The sequence below is a fragment of the Ambystoma mexicanum genome, chromosome 3p, assembly GCF_040938575.1.
Source record: "Ambystoma mexicanum isolate Mex_15411 chromosome 3p, UKY_AmexF1_1, whole genome shotgun sequence".
NCBI lineage: Eukaryota > Metazoa > Chordata > Amphibia > Caudata > Ambystomatidae > Ambystoma > Ambystoma mexicanum.
The window spans coordinates 866260441-866279787 of NC_090925.1; the positions used below are offsets into that span (position 1 = coordinate 866260441).

The 19347-nt window shown below is 47.6% G+C and overlaps 1 long non-coding RNA gene and 1 other non-coding gene across 3 annotated transcripts; both read left to right on the forward strand.

Moving 5' to 3' along the window:
- The first annotated feature begins 353 nt into the window (after positions 1 to 353).
- On the forward strand, positions 354 to 426 carry TRNAK-UUU (transfer RNA lysine (anticodon UUU)). The gene has a single exon. It is a non-coding gene; the product is annotated as a tRNA-Lys (tRNA).
- Positions 427 to 1001: 575 nt separating this feature from the next.
- Positions 1002 to 11368, forward strand: LOC138579634 (uncharacterized). 2 transcript variants are annotated; one of them, XR_011304104.1, is made up of 3 exons: positions 1002 to 1066; positions 7638 to 7851; positions 10915 to 11368. It is a non-coding gene; the product is annotated as an uncharacterized lncRNA (long non-coding RNA). The 2 variants fall into 2 exon arrangements; XR_011304105.1 differs by having other exon boundaries at positions 1024 to 1082.
- Positions 11369 to 19347: the final 7979 nt, after the last annotated feature.

Here is a 19347-nt window from a genome sequence, read left to right on the forward strand (position 1 = left end):
GGCATAATACTTGCCTCCTTGTCTTTAATAGAATCTAAACCCCCACTCACGATAGTGCGGGGGATTAGGTATTGTCTTCAACAGGTCTCTCTTCTGTGTTTTACGTTCTTGGTCCAAAATTGACTTTATACTGCTGAGACATTACAATATCCCTGCAGTATGCCTTTCCTTTCAAAGTTCAAATAATGGCAGAGGACCCTCACTATAACTTTGAAATAACAAAGATACCAAGTTTAAACTTGAGGGAGAGTGAGTGTTTCTTGTTGATACTATTGCTCAGGCTTTAGTGAACAAAAACAAAACCTGCCTTATTGTGAGATCTTGTATATACTGAGACCAGCAGTTTTCATGAAGCCCGGATAGCTCAGTCGGTAGAGCATCAGACTTTTAATCTGAGGGTCCAGGGTTCAAGTCCCTGTTCGGGCGTTTTAAACGTGTTTTTCGATTTGTAAGCAATTTATTGGATAGCGTAATGAAAAAAGAAATAGGCAACGTTGACCAAAAAAAAACAACACAAAAACAGACGAAAGACTACTTGAATATTTAATGACTTTTTGGGGTGAATTATGTTATTACGTTGACATAATTAAACTTGAAAATACATGTTAATTAGATCGTATATATTTGTACTAACCTTAAGGGTGAGTGTGGATTAAAATCATTGAAACGATTGCGAGACCAAGGTGCGTCAAGAAAGGCCACGCCGAGTTAAGAGTAATAAAAAACAATAAATAAGGACACGACTGCTAAAGTGGCGTGTAAGAGATGGCAAACACTGTGCACTAGATGGTTATAATCCACATTTGAAGAAAACTAAGAAATGGTTCATAGATTAAAAGTAAATTGTTTCCACCAATTTAAAACAACAGTGTGCGGCATACCGCTTTAAATAAAGTCGAATGATGAGAGGTTTGATTGAACGCGTACTTTAGAGTAAACGTTCCAAGATGGCTGCTACGCGAGTTGTATCTCTTCTTTTTTTCAAATTGAAAACTGTTTCCCTTTGTAGCCGCTAGGAGGTGAAGTGACTGTAGTGAAGGATGCTAGCGAACGTGCGGAGCCGAAGGTATAGACATTTGAAGGTGCGCGCTCTTTAGGCGCCGGTGTTTTTACCAAATTGCCGCGCTCCATGATCCTTTGAATATATTGTCACCTCGAAAACTAAATATAGTAGTAAATATACCGGCACTTTAAGTGCAAACCCCACTCACGGCTCACGCATAGATAGGTTACGAGAGACAGCAAACTAAGCGTGAGTGGAGTGCAGACCTGCCTACATTTTGAAAATCACGAACCGTGAGATTTCTGCAGCTCTTGGTGCGCTCACGGCTCATAGCCATACCTGCCCACATTTGAACATCAAAAACCCTGTGATTTAAGCTCCCCACCCCCCCTCCCCATAGCCACACAAGACTCCGCCCACATGTCAAAAAGGTAAACTCAGTGGTTGTAGCTGCCATAGAAACATGTTTGTAGTATTAAAAACCATATTTCTATTATAATCTATGCACCACACAGCTGCCTCCCCAAAAGAAAGTTATTTGCCTATGTTGCACTAAATTCATGCTTTCAGTTCCTTAAACTATATTGATGGTGTGAAAGGCTATGTGCACAAAACTGCACTAAATGAAACTGCCTTCAAAAAACGCATTTATCATTTTTGGAATGCCCTTTTGCATTTGGAAACCTTACACTACTCCACACACACACAAAAGCAGAACACACGACAAACACATGCTGCAAGCAGGAGCAGCACTGACTTCTTTGAAACAGGCAGCTATGTTTGGGAACCTCCTAAGGTGGGGGCCAGCCATTTGCTCTCCAAGGCATATTTACTTATTAAGGTCCAGCCGTAGTTTGTTACATTTTTTGAACCACTATGACTGCTGAGGCAAACAGACTGGTATAAAGCGAATAGAAGCTGCAAAAGGCCTCCCTGGTGTGATGTGTCCTCCGGGCCGTGGGGCAGGATGGAGGAGTGGCGCTGCGCGGCTCTGGCTCGCAGCGCAGAATGAGACCACAGGACACACTGCTCGGGTACCTGGAGCGGGAACTGCCCTTTTGGCAGGGTCCTCCTGCCTTTATTGTCTTTTCCATGTGACCTCTGTCAGGCGGACATCACATCCCTTTTCATCTTCAGATAAACAAAACAACACATGAACTTAGATAACTAATGTTCTTTTCTGGCGCTGGTAACCTTTGGTGGTCTACCGCCGGCTGGTGAGGCTCATCTTGTCTCTCAGTCTCTCTTTCGCCGGTAGATCCCGTTCAGTACATAGCCTTGTAGTCGAGTTGACGGCACTGGTCGTTTCCGGACCGAGTAGTGATCCCCTCGCTCCCGGTGTGTGGAGGGTCTGGTTATATTGTTCTCTTCTTGGTGGTCCACGTTTCTTTGCAGCGTGTCCTCACTTGGTCTCCCTTTTTCTCTGGGGCTTGTGGGACTGCCTCTCTGAGGAGTCGTTTCTCTTGAGGGGGTTTGTTTTCACAGTGACTCCTTCCCACTGCTTTGGTGGGATTTTCTGGAAGTGTGAGACATTCCTGGTCACTGTCTTGTCCTCGGGTGGTGGAGGCAAGGTCGTGTTCTCGGTGCAATATCGTCCATAGTGCTGATTCATAGGGAAGGGACATCTTTCCTTTTTGGGTTCTGTTTTTCACGAGCACTGTGTCTCCTATCCGGATCTCGCTGGGGGTGGCTCTTCTAACTTTGTCTTCTTTGGTGTTGTGCCTGCGTCTTTTGGTCTCGACCACCTCTAGCTCAACCTGTGGCGGCTTCCAGGAAGGGTGTAGGGGTAGGCTTCCTTGGATGGGAACACCAAACATCATGGCTGCTGGGCTGGCTTGTGTAGTCGAATGGGGAGTCAGTCGATAGGCACGGAGGAACCTGTAGAGCTCTGGGAGCCATGGCCAACCTTTGTCTTTGGCGATTCTTACTGTCTTGGTGATTGCAGCCATGAATCTTTCTGCGTCCCCGCTGGCTTGTGGCCAGTATGGGGTGATGTCATGATGGCATATTCCTAGATCGTCTATGAAGGTCTGAACGATTTGCTCGTGAAGGGGGGGGTCCATTGTCACTCCGGATTGAGGATGGGATGCCATGTGTCGCAAACATCTTCTCCAGAGCTGTGGTCACGGATGTGGCGTCTGTGGAGGCTTCCCCGACTTCTGGGTATCTGGTGTGTTCGTCGATTGCAACTAGTAGGTATGTTTTGTTTGCAATTGTGCAGAAGTCAACGCTTATGGAGTCCCACTAGCGGTCGCTCCGGGGGGGGCACATCACGGTCCTGGCCAGCGTGTGGACAAACAGGCTGTGCAGGCTTCTACTAGCGCCATGACTTTGTGCTGCATGTGTGGTAACCATACACAGGACTTAAGGAATGCTTGCGTTTTCACTATCCCTTGGTGCCGTCGCTGGAGAGGGAGTCCTTGATCTTTCTGAACGCTTGTTCTTGTTCGTTTGCCCACTCCCAGGGGGCCTTGGCTTTGGTGAGTTCACACAGGGGGGGCGGCAGAAGTGGCTAGGTCTGGAATGAAATGGCTCCAGTACGTGGCCATGCCTAGAAAGCTGCGGACCTCTGTCGCAGTGGTTGGAGCTTGCGCGTTCTTGATGTCATTGTCTTTGCTGGGGTCAGGTGACACTCTCTGCTCATTGAAGACGTAGCTGAAGAAGCTTAGCAATCGTTTTCTGAATTCACATTTTTCCTTGTGGAGCGGTGTGTTCAGCTTCTGTTTTGCCGTAGATTAGGATGTCATTGCTGACTTTAGTCACTCCTGGTAGGTCTTGTAGGACTTTCCGTATCTCATGTTGAAATACTTCTGCCGCCGAGGAGATGCCAAAGTTGAGGCATCGGTAGCATAGGAGACCTAGGTGTGAGGATAACATGGTGATGTACTGTGAGTCTTTTGCGAGGCACATCTGGTGGTAACCTGATCTGATGTAAAGCCTACTGAAAATGGTTGCCCCTGTCAGATTGACAATTAGTTTGTCAATTGTTGGCGTGATGTGCCTCTCCTGCCTAATTGCTGCGTTGGGGAGTCGCATATCTATGCATATACGGACTGCGTTTGGTTGTTTTGGTTTGGCTGTGACCACCATCGGAGAGACACACAGGTTGGGCACTGAAGTTTTTTTGATGATCCTCAAGTCTTTGAGCTTCTTGAGATCTGCTTCCACAGCGGCTCTCATGCTGAACGGTACTCTCCTGTGGCGCACTGCCCGTGGTTCAATGGTGGGGTCGATGTGAAGTTTCACAGACCTGCCCTTGAAACAGCCGATTCCTGTGAAGAGGTTCTTGTGTTTCGCCAACAGATGTTCTATGTCAACGGATTGTACTGCAAGGTTGAACTGGATGACTTCCAGGCGTTCCGCAGTTGCGCAGCTGAGGAGTGTCTAAATGCCGGCATCGATGACATGGATGCAGGTCTTGCAGCTGATTCCTCGGAGGGAGAGGGTTGTCTTGAAGTAGCCAGCTACGGGCAGGGGGGTTTTGCTGCTGTATGCGTAGAGTAGGACTGATCACCGTCGAAGCATGAGTTTTGGGTCATGTTTGTTGAATTTGGATGATGGCACGACATTTACTGTGGCTCCAGTATCGATCATCATTGTTACTGGGGCTCCATCCACTAATATGGTGCATCGTCGTGACCAGGTCTTGCTTGACTGGTTCTCGTGTCTGGGTTTTACTGCCGAGATCATGTGCACCTTCTCATTTCTATGGTTGCCGTGTTTGTCCACGTGGTTTGGGGACATTTCTCTGCTGTACTGCTCCTCATCGCTGCTAAAACTGTCGGTGTCGTCACCGTCAATGGCACAAGCCTGGCCACTTCTGTTGTTGCGCTGTCTGCCTGATGGTTCTCTGTGCTCACGGTCTCGTCTCTCTGGACGGGACAAAGGTCTGCGGGATCCTGCTTTGCCTTTGTGGTGCGGGGTGGCTTCTCGCAGTGCAAAGTCCTTTGGCTGTCTGGAGCTCAGGCACACGGATGCGTAGTGATTAAGTTTGTAGCATTTGTGACAAATGGTGCCGTATGCTTGGCATAGATCGCACCTGCTGTGCTGTCCACCGCACCATATGCAGTCTTTCGGCCGTGTGGCGGGTTGGCTTTGTCGGGTTCTCTGTTGTCTTAGGGCATTGACTGCTTTAGTGTCGCACTTAGACAGCTCTGTATCCAGTGGTAGGCGTCTTATGATTTTCTCCATCTCCATTGCATGTTCGTCTGTCTGTTCTCGTAGTCGCCCCATGGGCAGGATTGTGTCTAGTGGAAGATCTGATTCTGCCAGAATGGTGCGTCTCAGTTTGTCTGAAGATAGACCGTGTATGACTTGCTGTCTTACTGAGAATTGTTTGTTTGGGAAGTCGCAGGCCAGCACCATTTCTCTCAGGTGGCTGTGGAAGTCATCAATGCTTTCTTGCGGGCGCTGTCTGGCTTGGCTCATCTTGAATCTTTCAAAATCAGCACTGACTTTGGGCTTGAATTTTTTTGTGAGTACGTCTTTCACAGTCTCATAGTCATCCAACATGCCTCGGTTTGGTAGGGCGTTGAATATGCAGAGTGCCATTGTGCCTAGGTAGAGCATGAGAAATGCTCTTTTCAATTTGTCACTGTCAACTTTCCGTGTGAGGAGACTGAGCTCAAATTGTTGCATCCACAGTTCCCATCTGATGCCAGTGCGTGGTGCAAAGGGTTGGAAGGGCTGCATGAACGTCCCTTGCGTGGTGTCTAGCCACGTGCTGGTGTCTGGATTGGGAGCTTGTAGCCTCCGTGGGGTTGTGATGTCGTCCGTCAGTTGTGGCGTTCCCGAGGGCTGTCAGCGCAGTGTTCTCATGTCCTTGTGCATACTCCGCTCTGGGTGCTTGGTGTGTGTGGAGCCTCTTCTTCCTCTTTGCCGGTTTGGGCGTCTGTGGTGCCGTCTTTGGCTTGCTCTTGTCTCCTTTTGGGGTACTTCGTGTCTCTGCCTGTCTCGGGATGAGCACCCGTGTGAAATCTGTGCTCAAGCCCTTTTGTTTGTGGATGTATGGGGCACTCAGTCAGACTTGTGTGTACCTTCCCAGTGGTGGCCTTCTTAGCGTGGGGCTGTGGCCTGGCGCCTGTGGTGCTTGCGTGAGTGGGCTTGGGGCCTTGTGTGCCAGTCCCTGGATTGGGCCACGTGGTAGGCCCTTGATGCAGTGTCTTTGTGCACGTGGACCGCTTTCTTGGAGCGCCTGTGGCCATGTGGTTGGGAGCTTCTGTACTCCTGGCTTGCGAGGAGAAAGTTCTTGTTTTTGTTTTGGTAGCGAGCCAGCGCATGTGCTGATGGCTGCTTTTGGGTGTGTGGATCACGTGTGAGACAGCTTGAGGAGATGCTGCTTTGCCCCTCCCCCAAGCACAGCACACTTACGTCTGTGCGGTCTGTGTTTTTTGTTTTTTTTTCCGCTTCTCCCGGGCTTCCCCTCCGGATAGTGCGAGTAGCTCAGCAGGCCATGGGGTTGCCCAAGAGGCGCTGTCGTCTGGTCGTGTTAGGCGGTCCTGGCATCCCACCTTGTCGCCAGTGTGATGTGTCCTCCGGGCCGTGGGGCAGGCCGTAGGAGTGGCGCTGCGCGGCTCTGGCTCGCAGTACGGAATGAGACCACAGGACACACTGCTCGGGTACCTGGAGCGGGAACTGCCTTTTTGGCGGGCTCCTCCTCCCTTTATTGTCTTGTCCACGTGTCCCGTGTCACGTGGACATCACACCTGGGTCTTAATTGTGACTTCCCGAAGAGAATTCTATTTGTATAGCTGGCCCGTAAAATGACCAATACCTTTTTTTTTAAATGGGTATGCGCTGTTTGTCACTGCACTTGCAGCATTTCACTTTTAATTTCAAGGCGCTTGTCTTTTTGGTGTGTTGAGTCCTTTTACCGGATGTGGTTCAAGCTGGATAGATTAGTTAACTGCATGGGATCACGTCTCCGTTTCTTTGCTGTGTCCGCTGCTGGCACCCGTTTTCCATGTGAATGGACAGATAATCGCAGGGCATTGTGTGTGCAGCTGCTTTTAATCACAGGAGCCCCAACTGACAATGAACGCAAAATGCCTGCATATGTGCAAACACTGGGTCTGTGGGGGAAAACCTGGAGACTCCACGCTCTTCTCCAGAGAAGAGTGTGAAAATACTGAGTCTCTGGGATAAACCCAGAGGCTAGGCAGGTATGCTCATATCATATAAAAGTACTATAAACTCTGCTTTTGCCCCACCTTAAGTTAACGAGCATTGGCCAAGCCAACAGTTTTGGCTTCTGTATAAGTATTAGACATTTACCAGGCATTGATATAAGATATCCAGGTACTTGCACCATTTTGCACCTGGCTGCTACCATCAATGAGCTGTAACTATCACTCTGGCAGTGCTTGGCAAGTGTCTTTCCCATTCCCACACAAAAGCCCAAACGGTTGGCATTGCCAGTGCTTGTTGAAACTTCCAAACAAGTTCAATCTTCTTAAAGGAAGTGATGGTTGAGCTGGTAGGTTACATAGGGAGTTTCAGCTCATTCATGCAAGTGGACACTCTGCTGGTACTTAACCGACACCCTGAATGAGGAAAGGCCTACTATGCTTCAGGCTGCTCATCGCATACAGTACAAAGTGGCCAAATAATTTTTTTGCCTGTTTGTCCTGTGCAGGAGCTGTGAATATGACACATTTTTGCTGAATGAGAAGACCACACCCAAGTGTAGCAGGATATACTGGCATGCAAGCAAAGCTCTAAAGACATTGGCGGAGAGCAGACTTTGAGCTGTCTTTCTAAATGAACTGTCACACTACAGGATGCACATGAGTGAATTTAGGGGTGACAGTCCTGCCAGGCCTGGGAGAGGGAAGTCAAGGATGTTGCAGGTAAGCCTGTGTGTGTCTGTGTTGGGTAGGAGGGAGGATGTTTGTTGTGGTGTAGGGAGGTGGAAGGGGCCGGGGAGCATGTAAATGTTAGTGTGTTTGCTATATTATTGTCACAGCATGTTATCATAGGTCCCTGTACAGACAGGCAGCAACATCATACGTGCCAGTATGAAATAATATCACATCGGTCTCTCTTAAAATATTGAAGCAGCACTTCTACTAGCCACACAGTGAGTTAACTCATAAAACTGGCCCACATTTGCCAAAAAAAGTGGCCCACTTTGACCAAAAAACTGGCCCACACCAGCATTTTGCATTTTTGCCCTGTTGCCCTATAGGCCAGTCCGAGCCTGATAGGCAGATATGTCCAGCTCAGAATCAGTCAGTTAGTTTGATCGAATGCCAAGGCTCTGATCAGAGCCCAGTTCTCCAGAATTTGCAGCAGCAGATACTTTCAATTCTGCAACATTCACTCGCTTTATTCATCTTTTGAGCGTGAGGTTCACCAAATGATTGCTGAGATGGCTATCGTGCATAAACAGACACAGCTAGTAAGGATGCTTGAAATGTGGTTTCCATGCGCTATACAGTCTGCACAGTGCATTCCAGTCGGTCTGTCATAGAATGATCCTATGCAGCCAACATAATGCTGAACTAATAAGAAAGCTCAGTGGTTTGAGCACCTGATCTGGGACTTTCAACTCTGTTTCAAATCCTAATGGTAAATGATACTTAAGGGAATGGGGATAATTGTAAAAAAGAATGTGGACAGTAGCCCTTAAATCCGGCAGAAACGGTATTAGCACCTCCAATACCGCTCCGCCGGATCACAACTGTAAATCCTGGCAGCGCTATTACAGCCAACGGTAATACAGCCGGCTGTAAAATCGCCGGCTGTAATAGCGCCAGCCACCAAATGTGCTATTAGAGACCCATCACAAGTACAGCGTTGGCGCTCCTAGAGCTGTAAAACCGGCGCTAATACCGCTGAAAATACCCCTGGCCAAATGCTGGGGGTAAAAGAACACATGAGACAGCAATAAGGGCCCAGGTGAAAATAATGCACACAAGAGGGCTACATAAGACCCACCCATGCACCACACACCCTCCCCAACACCATGCCACCATTAGAATCAGGGAGGAGACAGCAATAAGGGCCCAGGTGAAAACAATGCACAGAAGAGGCCTACATAAGACCCCCCCATGCACCACACACCCTCCCTAACACCATGTTACCATTAGGATCAGGGAGGAGACAGCAATAAGGGCCCAGGTGAAAACAATGCACAGAAGAGGCCTACATAAGACCCACCCATGCACCACACACCCTCCCTAACACATTGTTACCATTAGGATCAGGGAGGAGACAGCAATAAGGGCCCAGGTGAAAACAATGCACAGAAGAGGCCTACATAAGACCCACCCATGCACCACACACCCTCCCTAACACCATGGTACCATTAGGATCAGGGAGGAGACAGCAATAAGGGCCCAGGTGAAAACAATGTAGACAAGAAGCCTACATAAGACCCAACCATGCATCACACACCCTTCCCAACACCATGTTAGCATTAGGAGCCGGGAGCCTTGATGTGAATCAGTACATGCTGCGCCTGGTTCTTCAGAGGCCTGACAACCGGCCCTGGGAGCACAGGGGTGGGTGGGGGGAGGAGGAGGAAAAGGTAAAAAAAAAGAAGAAGGAGACCAGCATCAGCAAGGTGACCCGCCATCCCCAGGGTCAGGCCAACACCCTGGGCCCTGACTGATGGGCAGTTGGTGTCTGAGTACAGGTTGGACATGGCAACCATCACCCAGTTGCTGGACGCTATCCAAGGTGACATAGCCAATCGGATAGCCATCAGCACCGCTGTGCCCCCACTTGTGAAGCTTATGTCAGTCCTAAAGTACTTCGGGACTGGCAGCTTCCAACACACAGTTGCCATGATGCATGGTATGGCCCAGTCAATATTCAGTGCTCTGCTGGGACAGGTGCTGGATGCACTGCTGCACCATGTCAATTCGAACGTATCATTGCCAGCCACAGAGGCACAGGTCAACCAAGTCAAGGCACAGTTCCATGTCATTGCCCAAGTCCCGAACGTGATAGCAGCCCTAGACTGCACACATGTCGCACTTATAGCACCCCGGGCCCATGAGGCAGCTTTCAGGAATCAGAAGAATTTCCATTCACTCAACGTGCAGATGACCTGTAGCCCAGACCTGACTATCACCCACTGCTGCACCCGATACCCAGGATATACCCACGACTCCATGGTGCTGCACAACAGTATCCTGCCAGCCTACATGGAGACGCACAGAGGCCAACACACATGGATGAGTAGAAATCCTGCATGAAATGCATGTCAAAATTCACCAGATGAAGGGGTAGGGGGCAGACACACAGGAATCCATGCATGCCACCAGGAGACACAGCCAGCACTAGCACAGCACCAGTTCCATGCATTTGTGTCACACAAGGACCACTGCACACATCCCCACAGCAGAACACACAGAAGGTGAAGGCCACACACATGTGAATGCACAATCACATATGGAATCACAACAACCACAATGCATCTTGTCTGTGTTGCAGTGCTGCTACTCACCCTGACACCCAAGAGCAATCTCACCCGGGCACCACACACGAATGCTAAGTGAGTCCAATTGAAAGCCTATCCACATAACCGATGTAGATGAGCAGGGAAAAGTACATGAAGACACCATATTCAAAAGGACAAATGAAAACATGACCGTCCTTGTTCAGCATGAGTGTCACACACACATATCCATACTCATAGTCCTTGAAACACTGCTGCATGTCAATTGACACCAAGTGCATGCAAATTTAACCTGCCCCAGAATACCTTACTCATTGACACAGGGTGCATGTATAGGTCAACCCATGCATGTCCATAAAGATGATGGGTGTATACCAATATGGCAATGAGATGGCATGTACCTGTAGCACACATACATGACCATAGTGCTTGGTGAATTGATGTGTATCCCTTGCACATCCACTGAACCAACCTAGGACTAATATACACATTTTGTCCCCTGCAGGTGATTCCGGATACCCGCAGTACACATGGCTGATGACCCCTGTGTGGAATCCACAAACTGCAGCAGAGCTGGCATATAACATTGTCCCTACTCGTACAAGTATCTGTGTGAAAATGGCATTTGGCCTGCTGAAGGCACGTTTCTGGTGCCTAGACCATACGGGAGGGGCAATGATGTTTGCGCCAGAAAAACAGGGGGAGATTGACTCACCTGTGCCATGCAGCACAACATCTGCTGCTGTAGTCATGTGCCACTACCCCCTGATGCTGATGCACAACTGCCTGGGGATTGGAGTGACGATGAGCATGTGCCCATAGCCGGGGCCACTGCACACAGGGATGGGATGAGGGAGGGGAGGTTGGCCAGACAGGCGTTAATTGACAATTATTTCTGATTTGGTGGATGGGTACATGTCACAAACATCACCTGTAAAATAAAGCGCACTTGAACACAATCACGAATGTCCAAGCTTTCTATGCAGTATGAACAGGTTTTAATTTGCGTGCAGCAAACCCCCTTCCCCCCACCAACTCCACAGCACACATTCCCCCTCCCCCACCAACTACCCAGCACACATTCCCTGCAGGCCCTCACCAACTCCCCAACACAGTGCATGTGGGTCCATGTGCCCGACCCTCAGCCCAACAGTGCTTTGTCCAGCTATGAAGGACGATGACGCTCCCCACATCCTACACCTTCTGGTGACCGCTGGACCGTCACCTGGGCGAACCCTGCAGGGATCCCTCAGTTGGGGTTGTCGAGGTCGATGGAATTTAGGCCACTGCAGCTGCTGACAGAGTAGGTTATTGGCCTCCTGCATCTGCTCATGAGCTGATTGCACTTCAGAGTTCGCAGACTCTCTGGCCAAACCCGATGAGAGCCGCAGTACACTCCTCAACAAATCTACGGGTGCAGGCATTGTTCCACGATATGGTCTTGGCTGCCCCCCGAATTGCACTGCTTAGGTTGTGTGAAACTGCCATGTCCTCTATTCGCTTTTGACGTGCCCCAATCACGTCCAGGTGTGCCATTTCTGCTGCTCCCGGAGCTATGGGTCTGTCACGCATTGGTCTGATTGCCCTGCCAGGTCAACGCGGGATTGTGGGGGTGCTATTGTTAGATGTGGTGGTCTGTCTGGTGGGGCTGCCGCTGATGGAGGGGCTGCCGGCAGATGAGCCATATGAGGGGGTGTCCTCATCGGGGAATGGTGTGTGCGCACAACGTCGGCGTACTGGGACATGGGGAGTGTGGCTTTCAACATGCACTTGCTCTGGGGTTCCTTGGTGTGTGTCCATTTCATGATCGGTACTATGAATAGGTGACAACACCTGTGCACCATGCTACTCCTCACTGGATGTGTGGCCTTCTTCTCTGTTGGTTCACTGGTGGCTACCTAGGCATCCTGTGACTCCCTGGTGGCTTGGGGCCATTGAGGCGGTGACCCCCGGAGGCTTAGGGCCGTTGAGGCGGTGTGACGGTACTGCGGTGGGGTGAGCTGGGGTGTGTCCTATGCCTTGATTTATCATGGAGGTCCTTTCTCGGGGTGGTGGTGCTAGTGGAGGCGCATCTGGGTGTGCGTCAGGATGGGCCTGCCTCTTTTCCAAGGTTGCCCTCAGATGATGGTTGCGTGCCTGTAGGGAACATAGGGTCTGGTATGAGGACAGGGCAACATATATTTGTTTTATTCATTCCATGCTTTACAGGAGGGGAGGGCACATTTTGAATCATGCTTGGCCTGGCCTGACCTGTTTTTTATTCACAATGTTGGGATTGCTGGGGCGTACTACATGGAGGGGACACAGCTTGAACATTTTGGTGTGACATCTTCTGATGTCTGATGTGAATGCACAGCTCGCATGCTACTGTAAGTGAGGGGGGGAGCTTTGATACACACGCACACATCACTTTACTGTGGCCAGGCCATGGATCTGTGTGCTTTGGTGCTTATGTTTATACATTGGAGGTACTCCAGGCTTCTCTGGATACCAGGAGTCGCTAGGGTGCACTGGTACAAGGGACCGCTCATGGGTGGCTGCAGTGTATCACACGCAATGCAGCCACAGTGCCTGGATGTCAGACATTCACACCGGGTAGGGGCGGGTGCACCACACACAATGCATTTTCCAAGGGGGGGTGACTAACTTGCAACCTCCTGGGTTCCAGTGCCTGCCTCCGTTCCTCCCACTCCCTCAATTGTAGCCATGTCGATTAGGGTGGTGATCTGCTCCTCCCATGGCGTGAGCTCCGGTGGTGGTGGCCCTCCTCAGCCCCCATGGTTTGACTCCTGTGCTGGGCCAGGAGCCCCTGAACATGGACCTGCAAGTCATTAAAAACTTGCAGCAGTCCTCCCCATCCCTAGGGACACGGCCCACCATTGTCACCTTCTGGCTGACCGCTTTCCATATCTGCATGCGCCGCTGTGTGCTGGTCTTTCTCTGCTGTGGCCCATACAGCTCATCCTGATGGCCTATTACCTCCTCCACCAGAATAGTTAATTCTGAGTCAGAAAACCTGGGTTCTCTGACCCTGCCCAGGGCAGACTTGCCCCGGACTCGCTCCTGGGACATTTTACAGTGTTTCCAGCAGTGGAAGGCTTCCTGGAGCTGTAATCTACGGTGGATTGTGATTTCTAAAATCGCTGCTGCTTTGTTTTCCGTTCCGGCGGTGGCGCATTTCACGCTAATAGTGCGGGACGCCGACAGTAACGCAATGTGTGCTGGGTTTTCTGGGTCACAGCCACTGTTACCGCTGGAAGCTATTTGCATTAACGCCATGTTCGTGTGCACGTGCACTCCAACTCTTGATGTGGCAGAGTTTGCACCACATATCGTGGCGTTAACGCAAATACCGCTCAGCAGTATATGCGCCCGGATACCGGCCATATGAGGATCATCATATTTTAAGATACCATTGAATTGGGAGTTGGGATGGATATTTGCTGTACTGTGTACAGATCACAAATCGTTTCTCCTGGGTAAAATACAGGTTATTTCGGTTCTGCGCCTTGTTTACCAAAGCATTTTACAATGGTGCAATCCCATTGAAAAAAAGCAGTGTAAATCAGGCCCAATAGCACCAGGATACTATTGGGTCGCAGTGCGCGCCATAAAAACAAAATAACATAATATAACAAAGTACTCAATGGTATAAACGGGTATTTTCGGACACAATATTACTTACTGCCTTTGTGTGCCATCTCTGCCAAATAGCCCACCTAATGACAACTCATAATTAAGAGGTAATTTAAAAATAAAATTATTAAGAGTTACCATCTACACGGGCTGCGCTTGGTAACCGTTTAGAGACCACGAAGTGTGGTAAGTTGAACACAGTAGATGGGGAAGTAGTCACAAAAGATATGTTCAACAGATTTTGAATTCAAATGAAAAATTGTACATTCACAGGGGAAGTGACTCACGTTTCATCTGTTTGTTGAATCAAAACTTGAACAAAGTAAAATGAACACCTGTGTATACACATGTTGCAATTTCCCATGTATTACCAAAACACATTAGTAGTACAATATTTTGGTGCCAACCAGTGATAATCAACCTGCATTTAAACAATGCCGAATTTTAAACTAAAAAAGTTCCATAGTGCCAAATATGGCCTGCTATGTAATTGCCAGGTAATGCCAACACGTGTTTCAGCCTATAAGGCCGTCCTCCGGGCATTCAAGTCCATTTATCTCTTGAACTGTAATGTGATTGCTGAACCTTAGCGTATAGTGATAATTCTTAATTGAGTCATAGTCGTATTCAAGAAAAAGTCAGCAAATTGGTAATTCCTGAAAGCGTTGCTGGCCAGGTCTGTGAGCAATCTTGAAATGAAGCCGTAGTATTTGCCCGGCTGGTGTGCCGCTGTAGCGGCAGAAATGAAATGATACGCACGTGTTTATCATGCTTTCCCTTTGATATCGGCCGTGATCGGCATAAGCTCCAAAAGTACGTGTGCACAATGGCGGGTTGTTTCTCTACTGCTACAAGCCTTGTACATGAGATTGCTGAGAAGTTTCAGACTTTTGTTTGGGGAGTACAATTTACCATTCACACAGACCACAAACCCCTAGTAGAGATCTTCAGTACCAAAGGGCTTGATAAAGTGTCTAGCAGAATCAGGAGATGGGTTTAAAGGGGACATGAACAAGGACACTTCACTTCTTCTATCCTCCGTCTCTCCAACCGTCCTTGCTACGTTCTAAATCTCATCCCTCCTTTACGTCATTTCACTTCGCAGCTCGTGCCTTCATCCCACGCCGAGTGCACGAGCTGTATGCACGAGCCGTGCAATGCCAAGACACTACAGGAGAGCAAGGTCTTTCTTTAGCATCAAACTTTCCAGGGTTCAATAAACATATATCTTTCATTTACTATTTCTTGGGACTTCCAGATTGTCTGGTTTACTCTCCTGCCAGGCACCTATATGCAATGCCAACTGCATGGTGTACTCTCCTGCCAGGGCTGCTTTCTGAAATGCCAACTGCCTGATGTACTTGCCTGCCAGGCCTTCACTTATGAGTTTCAGGACCTTCTTTGTGGTTTTCAGCCTCTCTATAGCACTTCAGTCTCTGCTTCGGTGTCTCTCCCATGGCAACCTCTTCTGCTCATTGTGATGAATCCTGCAGAGTCCTCACAACAACCCTACATAAAGTCTCCTCCCAGCTGGCCAGGGGAAGGCAGCCAATACCTGATCCTAGCCCTGTGGGTGATGTTAGCCGGGAGGATCAGCAGCATGTGAGGAGAAGGGACCCAAGGGAAATATGAGTACTCTGTTGGGTGAGACGCAGTATTTGTCTTCCTCAGAAGAAGAGATGTCAGTGATGCAGGAATATGTAATGGCTTTTTGTCAAAGTGAGATTTCTTGTTCCAAAACTATTCATCCTACGGGTTGCAAAAACTGTTCTAATCCGTCATTTAGTACGCATAAAACTCCCCCTCATAAAGTCATCCATATATACAATGGTAAGAATTCTTGTAGTCAACGAAAGAACATTTAATATGGACATCAGAACATTACCATCTTAAATTCTGAAAAAACTAACTCTCCTTTGATTCCACAACAATCATTGACTCCTTTTAAAATTCCTCCTGAAAATGTAATCAAGAATGGAAGTGAAATAAGTACATTTAAAAACAATGAAGAAAAAGGTAATTTGCATATTGGGGACTTCAAGTCCCACAAGGCCCAACGTACTGGGACGAGGAAGAGGGTTGTAGAAACACTAGACTGCAAGTTGCAGTCTAGTGATTCTAATGACCCACACCTGAGAGGGTCTAGTATAAAAGGCCCTCTCAAGTGCAGGCCATTAAGAGCAGTAGAAGATGGAGTGTCTGCAGTGAATCCACGTTGCAGTGGCAGCAGAGGAAGCTGAAAAACAGACGCCAGAGCTGCCACTATTGTCAGAGTGGATGATGGTCCTGAGAGAGTCTCCAAACTTAAGACTTTCTATGCAGAGGTTGCTCAATGGGGAGTGTTGCTGTGGAACGCTTTCTCACTTTTGATGGCCCTGAATGCAGAGGTTATGCAGCAGGAAGCGTGAGTTTAAAAAGCGTTCCCCTGTATAATTTGTGTATAATTTGTACTCCGGTGGCAGGCGAGCCCCAGAGTGTTTGTGGAAAGAGGAAAGCTCCTGTCCAGACTGGCGCGGGCCACAGGAGCTGAAGAGAGGTAGTTTACCATGTAGAGCAGAGTGGAAGAAGGAGAGGGCACAGAGGCAGCAGAGCGAGCGGATGCCTATGCAGCACCCAGTAAGTTCACTGGTATTATGTGACCCTGGAACGCTCCATAATCACCCGCTAGCTACAAACAATAGTTTTGAATACCAAACTGATGATAAATTAAAGGGGCTGAATCATACTAACTTTAAATACCGACTAATACAAAGAAGCTAAAGTGGCAGTTTAAGAACTGTGGAAACAGACAAGAATATTGTAACTAAACCTATAAATTGCCAAAGGCAGTTAAGAACCAGTATTGCCAAAGCCAAAAGTGGACGATACTAAAACAAGCTGATAGAAAATTCATCATTACCAAAGCCAAGAGATAGCAATAAAGAAACAAGCTGATTGTGAACCTTTTGGCCATAGTAAAAAGGGGGCAATAATTAGAAAAAAAACAAACAAGCCTTGGCTAAACCCAAGAAGAGCAAGAGTGTGAGAGGGACATTTTCAACATTTGGTTGATGTAAGAGTGGGAACACAAGAGTGGCAGGAGAACAGCCCTTCTGATAGAAAACATGCAGAAGGTGAGGAGCGCAACCTGCATTACATGTGGCAATCACAAGTGTAGACAAACAGATCCAACGTGTTTCTGGTCTTCCAAAACGAAGTAGTCAATGCTGAAATCAAAAGACTTTATGAAGTTTTTGAAGCAAACTTGACCACAGAAGAACTTGTAGTAGTGTTAGGAGTTTCTTTAGTGCTGGTAGGCGAGTATGCCAACCAGGGCAGTGACCTTGTAATGGTAGACCTGGTATGTGAGTGGACCAAGTAAAAGTCATTGAAGTACTGTGGTGTGGTTAAAAGCTTTGAAGAAGTGGCAAAACCACTAAAGTATTTTGTGTACTGTTGTGGAAGTGTTTTATTTCCTAAAGAAGAAGCTGTGTTGGACTCTTTGTTACAAGCGGAGAGACAAAGAGTTGTTATTCCCTTTGAACTACTATGAAATTACAATGACAAAAACATTGTTGTTGCTAAAGATAAACTGTGGAAGTGTTTCTGTTTCCTAAGAAGTTATGGTGTTGAAGTATTTACTACAAGTGGCTAAACAAAGAGTTATAATTTCTTTTGAATTGTGGAAAAGTCCAAGTGAGAGACCTTTGGAGCAAGAAGAATCTTATCACTTATCACCAGAACCTTGTTGTAGAATGGACGTTCATAATTTTGTGCTGTTGGTTGCAAATCCTGCTTTGAATCTGGAGAAGGGGATCTCACCACGGTTGCAAAGAGAAAAAATGACATGGTTTATATTGAATATAACTGTTATTTCTGTTATATTTGAATGGACATATTTATTTATTTAGTCATTTATAGAGTGCACCAAACCCAAAGGCATCTAGGTGCCGGTTACAGTAATCACAGTTAGGTTTAGCTTAGCACAGTTACAATGTTAGTAGTGTAAGATTTGCAGTTACAGGATAGCCATTCCTAATGAGGAAGGCACAGTTTGTTGTATGTACAAGTGTGATCATTTTTTTAGTGTTCCCTTTAGTTTATTTTGATAGGCAGGGAAATCCTCTTCAGGATAGGGACAGTGAGGAGTTTATCAAACCTTTTTGAGTTAATAAAATGCCATTTTATGACACACCTTTACTAGGTTGTCTGCCTCACATTTCTGACCCCTCACACCTGCCACAGTGGTATGTACTGTTTGTGACGCCTTGAACCGATCCAACGCCTTTTCCTTCACTGCCTCCCTGAACCGTGCACCTATGAGGTTTAAGTGTCCCGTGCACAGGTTACAACTAGCGGTTAAATCAATGTTACCAAATAGTCTCATGGTCAATCGCTTCTGGATGGCCTTAACGGTCCCGGAAAAGGGGTAGGTAGTCTATCTTTTAACCAGTTTCATTAGCCCTAAAGTATAATGAAGTGTCACTCTCTGAGCGCTCAGTGGCCCAACAGATTTTAATGGCAACTCACTGCTTGCGGTTTCAGTGGCCATGTATGCTTTGATGAAGCCTCACTACTGTCTACCCTTAATAACCCTATGGATTTTAGCTGGACCTTGAGATCTCTAACGGAATGCTGCCCCAGTCAGGCAAATTGGGTCACCCTTTCACCTGAAATATGAAAGTAGAATATTCAGTTTGAGCCAAGTCACACATTCCACAACGCCACCTAGTAGTCATCGCTGGAAGTTCAAATCCAGTGCCCAGCCACATCCGCAAGGCATTGTGGATATACAAATTAGCCTGATTACAAATCTTTTTCTCTAGGAAATGGTCTGTTTCTTAAGAGGGCATGGCTGCTTCATACATAGCTTAATCAACCCAAGACAAGACAGTCATCAGAATAAAATATTTCACACTGGTCAGAGTCAAACATGCCCGCTGACACCAACAAGCACAGTCAGAAAACATTGCGATCCTAAGGTTTCACCCTTGTTAGGGATCATTAGATGATCCCTAAAAAGGGTGAAACCAGATATGCAGTTGTCCCAACAAACTTGCAAAATGCCTGTCTTGGGTTTATTAAGCTATGTATAAAGTAGCCCTGCCATTCTAAAACAAAGACCATTTCCTAGAGAAAAAGGTCTGCAATTAGGCTAATTTGCATACCCACAATGCCTTGCTGCTGTGGCTTGGAACTGGATGCAAACTTCCAGCAATAGTTACTAGGTGATGTTGTGGTATGTGCGACTAAGCTCAAATGGACTATTCTATTATATATATATATATATATATATATAAATAAAATAAAGGGGACTGAGGTC